This window comes from Hakea prostrata, chromosome 9 (genome assembly GCF_041222555.1).
Source record: "Hakea prostrata isolate BN-2017 chromosome 9, UWA_Hpros_2, whole genome shotgun sequence".
Lineage (NCBI taxonomy): Eukaryota > Viridiplantae > Streptophyta > Magnoliopsida > Proteales > Proteaceae > Hakea > Hakea prostrata.
Window position 1 is genome coordinate 16,535,750 of NC_142608.1, and position 12,034 is coordinate 16,547,783.

Below are 12,034 nucleotides of genomic sequence, written 5' to 3' on the forward strand. Positions count from 1 at the left end.
TCTTTAAAACCTACAAATTATGAGTGGGTTATATCTTTTATTCTATGGTCAATTTAAGGCCCACAAAAGACTTCTTCCCCTAGCTGAAAAAAAATTGAAATTAAATAAAATATTAGTTAGAAAGTGATTAGTAGTTTGTGTTTCTAATATAAAAATCATTTTATCGTCCAAAAATTATTCGCATTATCCTTATGAAAAACCTTTAACATCATCTAATCTAAAATGGGTTACAATTTAGGAAGAAAGATAGTAGCAATCCTTTTTACAATAGAATGAGAATCCAATCTCTGTACTTTTTAAACATAAAGTGGGGTACAGTGCTTTAGGGCCTCTATTTTAGGGTGCCAATGTAATTTGCTCCTTTTTTTTATTTTCTTTTCGTTCTAAAAATTGATTATTGTATTAGACTCTAATGACAACATAGTACTTGAAGAGACATGTATTCAATATAGATACATATCAACTAATATTATATCCTACTGTGGAATACGTTAGACCGTGGTTTATGAACCAATGAATGAAGTCTAATAGATTGACATATAATACATAGCATACTTAATTATGACAAACCATTAATATGGACTAGGGCCTTCTAAGAATTGGTGCATAAAATCGAAGGAACATTTGTTTGTAAGAGTTGGAGGAAATAGCAAGTGGGATGATGTCTTCTACCTAACAGCAGTAATAGAAGTCAAAGAAGTGAAGTAGAGATACCTTCCAGGTGACCACAAAGGAAATTTTCACTTTGAGACAATCCTAAGGGGAGATTCGGCTTCAGCCTCCATAAACACCTAGGGGATCCCAAGAAACACAATTACTTGCAAAAATTGAAGCATGGATGAAGGAAGAAAGAACATTATTGGCATCAGAGATCAAGAATCAAGTAGTTGCAAGAAGGAGATACAAATACAACCTATTTCCATTTTGTCATAGCTCAATGAAGGCAGAGCAATGCAATCCACAAGTTGAAATCTTAGTACAAGACAATGGCTAACTAAAGAGGTGGACATCATCGGAGAAATTTGGTCTTATTTCTCAACTCTTTTACTTCCTCCCAACCCCAATCCTCAACCCAATTTCTTTCAAGCTCCATGCCTTGCATTTCTGCTTTGGATAATGATATCCTATTTAGACCCTTTTAGGATGATGAAATTAAAAGAAGTTTATTCTAGATGAGGGGAAACAAGGCCCCTTAGTATGATAGTCTCCTCCACTAGATTCTTTCACAAGAACTAGGACATTCTAGGAAGTGACCTGACTCTAGAATTCAATGCAATGTTTCTTTAACTGAGAATACCTTTTAAAGATTCTTAGTAGGACTAGGACCATCATCACCCTGATCCCAAAAAGGAAAAACCCTTGGTGGTTGAGTCACTTCAGACCTATAAGTTTGTGCACTAAGCCCTATACAAGTCATTGCAAACTGTGTTGCAGATAAGTTGAAACTACTTCTACAATCAATCATTAGCAACACCTATAGTGCATTTTGTCTCAAGAAGATCTATATTTGTTAACATATTACCTAGCACATAAATGTTTGTGTTAATGCAACCTGGAGGGGGGGGGTGAATAGGTTCAACTAGTGGATTTACCCAATTTTTAGCTTAATTGCAAATACAAGATTAAATATGCACATTTAAATATAATTGAATAAATAGAAATTAAACAAATTTGCAAACACACAATCCACAATATTAGGATTTTATAGTGGTTCGACTATTCAAGTCTACATCCAATCCTCTGTTGATGTCAAGAGAGATTTTTACTAGTGATTCTCTTTCAATACGATAGGTAAATAATCAAACCCTTACAATCTTTGTTACAGGGCAAAATCACCCTTTTACAATATTTGTTCACGGGCAAGAGCACCCTCAACAATTTCTATTCAGGGGCAAAAGCACCCTAAACCAGTTCTAGTCTACCTAAACTTAGAATTGAAAACAACAAGATAGAAGAGATGAAAGGATGTTACCTAACTAGGGGTGTTACACTTTATCCCTTGTACGAGCATGATGCAATAAGAGTTGTATGCACAAATAATATGATATACACCACTAACAACCTTCCAACAAAAACCTTCAATCACCTCAAGCTTGCTTAAACACTTTGGTATGTTCTTCAAGGGTGGAGTAAGGGTGAGAGGAAAAACACAATTGTTCTCTTGTATTTAAGAGCTTGAGAGTAGTTAGGGAGTAGATGATCAGTTGGCAAAGTTATTTCTCTTAAATGGTGTGTATTGGGCTTATATAGATAGTATTCAAGTGCCTTAGCCCAACCCCTAATAGATAAAATTTTCTATGAAATTTTAGTCCAGAAAGATGATCGTTTGATTCGGATGGACATATGTCTGAGAAATAGCCATTAAAATATAGCCGTTGAGGCTATTTTAACTAGACGAAATTCTGTCTGGTTCAAATGGATATCGGTCTGGTCAAATAGATCTCTATCTACTTTGACGAAAAACTGCTCTGAGCTTCTATGACCAAACATATGTCTGGTCTGATCAGACAAATCTCCGTCTGAAAATTCGTCTATAGCCCAAAGGCACAAAATATGACTTTTAAGGAACTTTAAGTATTTTTAAAGTCTTCTAACCAACCCTATGTCCTCACACACACTCCTAACATGTCCTAGGTCAATCTAATGACATGATGCACATGGTTTTGATGCAAATAAGTGCAATTATATATAAATGTACACATATGTGTCTTAGGTCCTAATTTGCTAAGTCTTCTTTCTTGTGCTTGAGTTAATGTCTTAAATCTTCTTGTACTCCATTCTTCATGCTCATCTTGACTTAGTCTTCATGTCCATCTTGGTTTGGTCTTGGCCTTGACTTGAGCTTGAGCATCCGGCAATGAGTTGGATTTGATCCACTTGCTCTAGGCATACACAATTCAATATAGCCATTAGTAATTCATGTATGTTATATATCATCAAAACTAGTGGAGGTTGATGTTGGCAATACTGACATGGCATTTTCCTACAGTTTGCATTTTATCATTTTATGAAAAAACCAAATCTAAATCTGGATACATGGCACTTGAACTGGATTTATGCAAGGCTTGTTCTAAACTAGAATGGTCTTTTATTGAGAAACCCTTATATATCTAGTGTTGGGAAATGTCATGTCAGCATTGCCATATCAACCTAAACATGAAGTACTAATGTCCATACTTAGTTATGATTGTCTAGCTCAATATGAAAGCAAGTGGACCTAATCCAACTCATTGGAGCCAACTCACCAGATGTTCGAAGCCAAGTCAAGATGTGCCAAGCTTGAACAAGAAGTCTAAGTCAAATTGAGCAAGAAGATAGAAGCACAAGAAGACTCAAGAATATCAAGTCAAGCTCAAGCAAAAGGGACTTTGAAAATTCAAGACTTAGGGCAATTTCATACACAATCACATGAAATCACACTCAATTGCACGTGTATCATGTCATTAGACTGACCTAGGACATGTTAGAAGAGTGTATGAGGCTTAAGAATTGGCTAGAATTACCTAAACCCCCCATGTGCCTAGACTTGACTAACTGGGCACTCTGTGCTACAAACGGACGTACATCTAGTCATAGAGTGCCAGATGGAAAATCCGTTCAGTCTCAGTAGCCCAAACAGATTTATGTCTAGCTTATAAAATGCCTTAACGGCTACTTCCTAGATGGAGCTCCATTTGATTTAAACGGACGTCCGTTTGGATTGAAAACTGGGTGAAAAATTCTATCTGTTGGGGGAGGTTGGGCCAAGCAAATGAATGCCATCTTTATAAGCCCAACCAACCCCATTTGAGAGCTTCTACCTTGTCCATTGAGCAATAACTTTGCTACAACTCTCAAGCTCTCAAATTGAGAAGAATCATTCATTACTTGCCTTTCAACCTCACTCAACTTTGAAGAACATACCAAGGTGTCTAAGCAAGCTCATTGAAGCTAAGCTTGAGGTGATTAACAACTATTGGTGTCTAAGTAGTAGTGCATCCATTCTCATCCAAACATTCATTCTCATTGCATCACACTCACACAAGGGGTAAAGTATCATACTCCTTGTTAGGTAATATCTTTCATTTATTGTATTGTGTTTGTTCAATTCTAATCTAGGTTGATTAGAATTGCTTAAGAGTGCTCTTGCCTTAGGATAAACAAAGATTGTAAAGAGCACTCTTACCCTACATAGAACAAAGATTATAAAGGGTGTTCTCACCCTATAGAACATAGATTGTAATGGTTTGATATCTACCCATTGTATTGAAAAAGAATCATTTGTGGAATACTCTCTTAAGACCAAAAGAGGAGTGGATGTAGACTTGCAAAGGCAAACCACTATAAAATCCATTGTCTAGTGATTAATTGCAACATCATAATCTCACTTAAAGTTACATAATATTTCATATTTACAATTAAACCCAAAAAAATGAGGCCACTAGTTGCAACCTATTCACCCCCTAGATTGCCTTAACATCTAGGTTTGTTAAAGAAATGGACTTGTTGGGTGATGTAGTGTATTAACACTGTAGAATATCACATCAAGGTCAATGGGTAGCTTACAAAAAGAATTACACCTCATAGGGGCTTAAGATAAAGGGTGCACTCTTAGCCCCTATATCTTTATTTTGGCTCAAGAGACCCTTCCAAAGAGACTCACCTCACATTCAAGAATTCTAAGACTTCCAAGGTTATATATATATAGAGAGAGAGAGAGAGAGAGAGGGAGCTCATAAATAAATTATTATTTTTTGCAAATGACTATATGCTTTTCACTCCTACTAACCATGAGAATGCTCTTACGATTGCTCAAATTCTCCAAGAATACCCTCAAGTCTTAGGTCAACATAGTAACAATTCAAAGTCATCCATTCTCTTTAGCAAAGGCACACCATCACCCAATTGAAAGCATAATTCTTCTCTTCTTGCCATTAGTGAGGTGTCCACCAATGGAATTTATCTAGGTCTCCCATCCATCTTTGGTAAGTCCAAATCACAAACTTTTGCCTTTATTCATTATAGACTAAATTACAAGTTGGCTAGATGGAAATAGAAATTATTGTCAAATGCAAGGAAGGAGCCAAGGAGGTACTCATCAAAGCAGTGGCCATAACTCTAGCATCCTATGCCATGTCCAACTTTTTTCTACCCTAAGAAGCTAGTACAAACGTATCAAACTCATTAGAAACATCTGGTGGAAGAATGATAAGACATATGAGATCAATTGGACCAAGTGGGAGAAGTTAAGTCAACATAAGAAAGTAGGTGGATTAGGGTTTATGGAGTTACATAGTTTTCATAAACCATTTTTTGCTAAACAAAGTTCGCGCATCCCAACTAACCTTGGTTCACTATGGGCCACAACTATGAGAGCAAGGTATCTCCAACACCATCACTTCTTCCAAGCCCCTACACCAAGAGGAGCATCTCTAAGATGGAGAAGTATCCTAGTAGGGAGAACACTCTCAAGTTGGGATTAGTGAGGCATATAGGAAATGGATTTAATAGAAATATCTATCTTCATCCATGGATACCAAACCTTCCCTAAGGCCTCATCATACAGCATAAGCAACCTCCCCCCCCAAACCCCAACCCCTTGTGTTAGGACTAAGAGTGGTTAATGAGCTTATTCTTTGGAATACTAAAGTGTGGGATATCCACATGCTTAGATCTCTATTCTTTGAGACCAAGGTGCTTGCTATCACTTTGCTTCCAATTTTATGTCTCTTCACACAAGATTCATGGATTTGGAAGTTTACAAAACATGGAAAATTTACAATTAAATCAACTTCTTTTAGGTTGTAAATTTCTTTCTCTATGCAGGAGAACTCCCAAGCTTCCACTCCAAATCAAGTTCATTGGACGAAAATCTAGAACCTCAACACCCTTCCATATATTAAAGTTTCATTTGGAAAACAGCTCATGAGGCAATCCCAACTAGAAAACAACTTTTTGATCGACATAGCTTCCCCTCCCCATTATGTCTTCTTTGTATGGCAGCATTTGAATTAGTGGCCCATGTGTTATTTCATTGTGATCATGCTAGAAATGTTTGGAAAGCTTCTACTTTAAGTATAGATGTCAATGATTTCATAGGAGAATCAATTATGGAATATTGGATGGAATTTTATAGAGGTAGGTTTCTAGGCTTTGCAAATATTGAGCTTATTAACTCCATTTGGAGTTCTGTTAAGGATAATAATGGTCTTTCGTAGCCTAAGGACAAAATAGAAAAATCACAAGCAACCCTAGCCAAATCTAGGGTTGCCCTAGCCACCACTACTCCATGCGTGCAAGGCTTCAAGAACTCCACTCAAACTCAACTAGCTCCATGCGTGCAAGACTTCAAGAACCAGACTCAAACTCAACTACTCAAGAGACTCTAGCAGATTACATTTTATCCACAAATGGATTAGACTCAAAGTTGCACTCAAACACACGAGAGACAGAGTTCATACCAAACACAAATAGATAACTTGAGTAATTCAAACTCTAGAGTTAAAGTCCAAGATTAATGTTGAGCAAGACTCTTGTAACTATAAATATGTAATTTGTACTATAGTCAATCTCATGCAAGCAAATCACATTTCTGTGGATGTAGGTCACAAAGATCAATCAAACCACATAAAACCCCCCCCCCCCCCTGAGTTTCTCTCTCTCTCTCTCTCGAGTCTCTCTCTCTCTCTCTCTCTCTCTCTCTCGCTCTCTCTCTCTCTCTCTCTCTCTCTCTCTCTCTCTCTCTCTCTCTCTCTCTCTGTCGCTCCCACGTTTTCTCTTTCTCTCCATCACCCAAAAACGTGTCTCAAAAGCAACCAGGTTCCCATTTGTTTCTCTCCCTCATTGGCTTCCTCTCCCCAAAGTTTAATGAGACGAATTATTTGTTATGGAGATCTCACATAGTTCCTCTTTGAAGACATACGAACTATTTAAGATTGTTGATGGCTCTTCTCTTTGCCCACCCGCTGCCATTCCTAATAAAGAGAATGATGCAATCTTTCGACCAAATCGTGACTGTCAAAAGTGGAATCGTCAAGATCAACCATTGATGTGCTGGATCATTGATTCCCTTACTGAACTAGTTCATGCACAAGTTATTGGTTGCTCTACCTCTGGATAAGTCTAGTCCAAGCTTGAGAAAATCTACTCAACTTGCTCTTCCACTCGCATAATGCAACTTCGCCTTCAAATCCAAAATATTCGAAGAGGTAACAGTAGCATTCATGATTACCTTCTTTGTATAAAAAATATTTTTGATCAATTGGCCATTGTGGGATGGCCTGTGAATGATGAAGAACTTTGTCTTCATGTCTTGAATGGTCTGGGAGTTAAATACTCTACTTTTGTGACTACCATTACTGTGAAATCCTCCCGATTTCTACCCCTTTAACCCGTAATTTCAAGACCGCAAAAGGGTCTCAAGTTGGCAACAACTGTGAGCCATTCAAGTCGAGCCCAAAGGTTTGAAAATGGACAATGTTGGTGGATGGACCTTGTGATGACTCAACAACTCTTCTAGAGTTTAAGAGAAGAGAGAAGATCAATCACGATGGTGTAAAAAGGGTGATTTTGGACCATCTGTAGACTGACAATGGAGTGTCTAATTGACGAGATTAAGGTATCCAAATGAAGATCGTCGAAAGACCTTTCCATCAAGCCAAAAATCACCAAAATTGAAGTTCGTTTGGGGATCCAACCATGGACTGGTCTATTGGGCCGGTTGGGTGACCCAACCCCCCCCCCCACCCAATTTTCAGTTACAGGGCAGAATCGGGATTTCGGGTTTTTAAACCTTATTTTAAGTTGTAACTCACCTCTAAATGCATTTTTTTTTATTTGCTAGAATGAGGTGGAGGCTTTGGCAAGAGGAGAAACCAAGGAGAAGAGTATATCCCAACCAATCGAAGGCGCTTTGTGACTTAGACCATTGTGGGAACGTTAGGAAAGGTTAGAATTCTTAAACCCTTATCTTTAATCATAGTTTGTGGAAATTTCTCTTCTCTCTAATTGTGAGATCTTGAAAAGAAAGAGTGTTAGGTATCTTGAATGCTCTTCAATTCTTATTCTAATATTCCTTTCTAGTATAAGAGATAATGGTGCGAATCCTTGCGAGGACTTTTTGACTCTTCGAGATGCCTGCGGGTGATTTAGGAGAGCCAATTTGGGGCTTTTTGATCTAGATAGAATTGGATTAAATTGAATGTACCCTTAGGATTCTATTACTGTCAATTAAAATTTTTCAAAGTTTCATTTCGATTCGACTTTGAATGGGTGGTGAAATAAAGACCATTCACTAGTGAGGTTGAGAACTACCTTTTGTTAACCTAGTGGTCAAAATTGTGTTTTCATGGACATATTTTGAGATATCTTTTGAAACACAAATTGGCTCTAATTTATGATTATTAATCGCCCCTCAACCCTAACGGGCGTGAGTGGTCAACCCCTATTATGAATGAAAGGCTATTCGCTGCAACAATCTATGTTTCCTTCAAACTCTAATGTCCATTTTGATTAACTTTAGATAATGGGTGATTGTAACCTTTTGATAATTCAGATTTTATAACTTTATATTTGAATTTGATTTATTCTTGTCCTTTTAATTATGCTATATCATGTGTTGTATGAAATTGTCACTAAACTTAGGTCTTGTGGTGTATCATCCACATGGGTATTTGGGTATGACCAAATCCGGCTAGGTGGGATGTGACAGTAACCTCCTCCCCTACCCCCACCACTTCCCTCTATTTTAGGGCCTCCACCTTTAGTGGGAAACCTTAACCCCATTCCCTTAATTTTAGGAGCCCCACCTTAGTTGAACTCTCCTAGAGAATCCTTCACCCCCAACTTCTCCATTGGGTCCCACATCTCCTCCCCTATGGCTTCTTCTCTTAGTCCCCACATTTTTAGGGTTTCCCCCTCCCCCTGGATTGAATCCTCTCCCTCCTCACCTACCTTAGCCGAGTCTCTCTCTCCTATTCATCTAGTTGTTGACCTACCCTTTGACTCCCAGGCTACTCTACCACCCATCACTTCCCAACCTTCACAAAACACTCATCCCATGATCACTAGATCAAAAGTAAACCCTAGGGCTCTTCTCACATAAATTGATTACACCCACATTGAACCTACTTCCTTTACTATTGCCAACAAATACCCTCACTAGTGGAAGGCTATGGATGAAGAATTCACTACACTTTTGAATAATGGTACTTGATCTCTTGTTCCTCCTCCTCCTTCTCATAATGTCATTGGATGTAAATGGATTTTTCAAGTCAAGCGAAAGGCAAATGGTTCTATTGAAAGATACAAAGCCCGCTTAGTGGCTAAGAGTTTTAATCAACAAGAAGGCCGACTATCAGAAAACCTTTAGCCTGGTGGTCAAACCAATTACCATTAAGCTGGTCTTGGCTCTTGTAGTTTCACAGTCTTAGTCTATTCACCAATTGGATATTCAAAATGCCTTCCTTCATGGGTTTTTGCATCAAATTGTATATATGAAGCAACCACATAGCTTCACTGACTCCTTTCATCTTAACATGTTTGCAAACTTCACCAATCTCTTTATGGTTTAAAACAGGCTCATCGTGCTTGGTTCGACCGGCTTAGCTTCTTTCTAGTTGAATATGGGTTTATTGGCTCTAAGATTGACACTACTTTATTTATTTTTTGTGGATCTATTGGCACTATGTTTATTTTGGTATATATTGATGATGTTATTCTAATGGTAGTTCTGATGCTTTATTGGCCCAATTCCTCAGTGATCTTGGCTCTATTTTTGCCCTAAAGGACTTGGGCTCTCTTCATTATTTTTGGGCATGTCTGTCACTTGATCTCATGATGGCCTTCATCTTTCTCAACATCAATATATTCAAGATCTTCTTAAGAGGAAAAATATGTATGCTTGCAAGCCTATCTCTACTCTTGCCTCCACCATGACAAACTCAGTAAGCTTACAGGTGAATTAATGGTGGATCCTACTCTCTATTGGAGCATCATTGGTGCTCTTTAGTATACAACTATGACTCAGCCTGATATTCAATTTGCAGTCAATAAAGTTTTTCAATTCATGCACTCTCCCACTGTTGATCATTGGTCTATCGTCAAGCACATCTTACACTACCTAAAAGGAACTTCCTCTAATGGCATTTTTATTCATCATCGATCTCCGAATTCTTTATCGATTTTCTCTGGTGCTAATTGGGTCGGTTGCCCTAATGATCAAAAATCTACTAATGGCTACGCTATCTTTTTATGCTACAATCTTATCTCTTGGAGTTCTAAGAAGCAATAAACTGTAACTTGCTCTAGTACTAAGGCGGAATATGGAGCTCTAGCAAATGCGGCTGCTGAACTCACTTGGTTACAATCTTTGTTAACAGAGTTAATGGTTTATCTGCCTTCTACTCCTATTCTTGGTGTGATATTATGGGGGCCACATATTCTTACAGTCAATTATGTCTTCCATGCACGTACTAAACACGTGGAGATTGATTTTCATTTTGTTAGGATAAGGTTGCCAAAGGGTGATCTCCAAGTTCTGTATCTATCTACTAAGGATCAGCTTGCAGATATCTTCACAAAGCCTCTATCGCATCAACGGTTCAATATTCTTCTAAGTTTGAGGGGGCGTGCTAAGGATAATAATGGTCTTTCGCAGTTTGAGGGCAAAACAGGAAAATCACTGGAAACCCTAGCTGAATCTAGGGTTGCCCTAGCCGCCACTACTCTATGCATGCAAGGCTTCAAGAACTCCACTCAAACTCAACTATCTCCTTGCATGCAATACTTCAAGTACAAGACTCAAACTCAACTACTCAAGAGACTCCATCAGATTACATCTTATCCACAAGTGGATTAGACTCAGAGTTGCACTCGAACACTGAGTTTCTTATACTGATTTCTCTCTCTCTCACACACCAAAAACATGTATCTCTAACCCTAACTCATGGCTTTTAACAAGTACATACCTTCCCTCCATAACTCCATATCTTCTCTTTCATAGCTAGTAGGGGAGATTCATTCCTTACCGAGAGCAAATGACATCAATCCTTTAGAACATGTTCTAGGCTATTGTTTATTCAGTTCAAACAGTGATGTAACTTCTTTTAAAATCATTTTAGACTCTACTTGGACTCATCCATAAACAAGAGAGGTTGCGGTTGTTTAGTTTGGGACTGGGGAGGGATCTTCATAATAGCCAAAATGATAATGACCAATGGAGAATGATGGAATTAGAAGGCACTCGTGATGTGATTCAGCTAGCTCTACACCTCAAAATAGGTAGAGTAACCTGCGATTTTAGTCCTTAATGGACGGTCCAGTTCATTGGATTGAGCCATTAGCAGTTTATCTAATGAGGTACTTACATACATATCTAGTTTTGAGTTTATAAAATTTAATTATGTAAATAAATCTGTGAATCAATTTGCAGATTACTTAGTCAAGGGAGCTTATTTGTAGTTTTACCTTAAGAGAGTCTGGGGACTTGTAGATACTACTACTCTTGCCTTCAGGATTATTTCCCTACTTAAGAGAGCCTAATATATGTTTCCTTCTAACGAAAAAAAAAAGTAAAAAAGTTAAAATCTCAATGATGCAAAAGGTACAAAAAAGCCATAATAAGAGCACCATGGTTGCAGAGTTTGTCACCAGAAACTATCTTTTTCTTGGTGAGAGCTAGACATGAAGATGGATTACATGGGTTGTCTGAGTGGGAAGTCATTTCCTTGTCGATGCACCAGAAAGCATATGGAAGAAAGATGACTAAAGTAATGAGAATCACACTATCACTTGGTCCTTATCTGTCCTCTCCCGCTTTTTCTCTTCCTTTAGCACTTCTTCCCTTGTGCTTTGTCCTTGCAAATACTGCATCAAGGCTCCCATTGTCCCCCCACCCCATCCAATCAAGCATGTCTTATAATTCATAACTAAACTTTTTTTTGGGTAATCAGCTAAACAATGAGAAGAACGGATTTTTTTGGTGAATGGGCAGTGAAGGGACCATACAGTCATAAATCAACATCAATTTTCTTTTTCTTTTTCTTTTTCCCTAATA